Source organism: Elephantulus edwardii, unplaced genomic scaffold (assembly GCF_000299155.1).
Source record: "Elephantulus edwardii isolate Elephantulus edwardi_28Jun2011 unplaced genomic scaffold, EleEdw1.0 scaffold00307, whole genome shotgun sequence".
NCBI lineage: Eukaryota > Metazoa > Chordata > Mammalia > Macroscelidea > Macroscelididae > Elephantulus > Elephantulus edwardii.
In genome coordinates this window covers 637,336-639,361 of record NW_006400057.1, presented here as the reverse complement: position 1 = coordinate 639,361, position 2,026 = coordinate 637,336, and the positions used below count along the sequence as shown (strand labels likewise).

Sequence of the window (2,026 nt, the reverse complement as noted above, 5' to 3'; positions counted from 1 at the left end):
TGTAGAGCAAATGTTGTTATAAGCTATGGAGTCAGAATCGACCACAGCTGACATTCCAGCGGATTTTCAAGTTGCATGGGAGGAGAATGTCCACCTGCAGAGTGGGTGGTGGATTTGAAAAGCCTGTCTCTGGTTGGCAGCATAACTCCTTACCCCCGGCCCTCCAGTGCTCCTCAGAGGGCCTATAAGGTGGCACTGAGCCCTTAGAATAACCAATCATAAAAGGCCAATGAATAGTATTTGCCCAAGAATAGAATCCTGAAGGCAGCAAGAAGTAGGATTAAAAAGATTAATAGAGGGGAGTGCAGCAGCGACCGCAGCAATACAGGCGGGAGTTTATCGGTGTGCAGGCTTAAACTGGGAAGAAGATGCTAATTAAAGTGAAGACCCTGACCGGAAAAGAGATTGAAATTGACATTGAACCCACAGACAAGGTGGAGTGAATCAAGGAGCGTGTGGAGGAAAAAGAGGGAATCCCCCCACAGCAACAACGACTCATCTACAGTGGCAAACAGATGAATGATGAGAAGACAGCAGCTGATTACAAGATCCTAGGTGGTTCAGTCCTCCACCTTGTACAGGCTCTGAGAGGAGGAGGTGGCCGCAGGCAGTGATGGATCCTCCCTCCATTTTACTTTACTCTGTCAATTATAATGAGGCATCATATAGCCTCTCCTCTGGGAGCCCAGAGCCACTGCCCCCTCCCCTGGATGCCCAGTCTTGTGTGTCTACTGGTGGGAGACTAAGAGGACCCCAGGATGCAATGTGCCTGGCCCAAAAGGCTCTTGCTAACTGATGGGTTTTAGTTGCTGTCCTGTGTGCTCCCCTCCAATGGCTATGTCCCTGGTTGTCAATAAAGTACTTCCTGATCTCCTGTAAAAAAAAAAAAAGATTAATAGAAATGAGAATTACAAGGAAAAAGTAGGAAAAATCTGGTTACATTGTGGGTTTTAAATGAATGTCATGGAGCAAAATGTATTATGAATGCTTGAATGAAAAACCAATATACCGCGTAGCTTTCACTCAAATCCTAAATAAAAAATACAACAAAACAAAATCACAGCCCTATACATCATAAAAAGCTTTCTGAAGACAACACAGAATGTCATGATTTGACAGGAAGAAAAGTTTCTAGAGAGCACTGAGAATCCTATTCCCTAAATAACCCATTGCTGCCAAGTCAATTATGATGCAGAGGTGATCCTACAGTTCAGAGTAGAACCACCAAGTAAGGTTTCCGAGGCTGTAATTTTTTTGAAATTAGGCTGCCACATCTTATTCCTATAGATCAGATTATGGATTCAAACCATTGAATTTTTGGTTAGTCGCTAATCATATGACTCTTTAAATAGAGAACAATATGAGGCTGATAAATTAAGTCTTCTTTAACTCAAACTGAAAAATGTGTTTTTCAAAACTGACTGGAGGCAGATTCAATCACCTGCATTAAAGAGATCCTATAATCTAGCTTGCTGAAAGTGAAAACTTGAGGTGTTTGCTGCTAAAGATCAAAGACTAATCTTTAACATAGATTACAGCTCAATTTCAAGAAAAAATCTTCACCACTGAGCCAACAGGCAGCATCATGATAGATGGGAGAAAAGATTGCTCAATAATCTCTAAAGTGCTCAAAAGCATGATGTCAGTGTAAAGACCAAATAAGGGGTACCTGATCCAAGCCATAATCTTTTCAATTGTCTCCTATGCAACTCTACAATATCATTAATATCACATGGAAGCAAGATTCCGATGAAGATTATGCAAAAACTACCATAACAGCACATCCACAGAGAACTACCAGAAGTGCAGGCTGGGTTTAGAAGGGGTCGTGGTACTAGGGATATTATAGCTAACATTAGATGGATCTTGGCTGAAAGGAGGGAATACCAGAGGAATGTCTACCTGTGTTTTATTGATTATGCAAAGGCATCTGACGGTGTGGATCATAGCAAACTGTGAATAATTCTGAAAATAATGAGAATCCTAGAACACTTGATTGTGCTAATGCGAAAACTACACTTGGACC

At 41.6% G+C, this 2,026-nt stretch overlaps 1 pseudogene; it reads left to right on the top strand.

Moving 5' to 3' along the window:
- The first annotated feature begins 368 nt into the window (after positions 1-368).
- Positions 369-614, top strand: LOC102856715 (annotated as a pseudogene).
- The last annotated feature ends 1,412 nt before the right edge of the window (positions 615-2,026 follow it).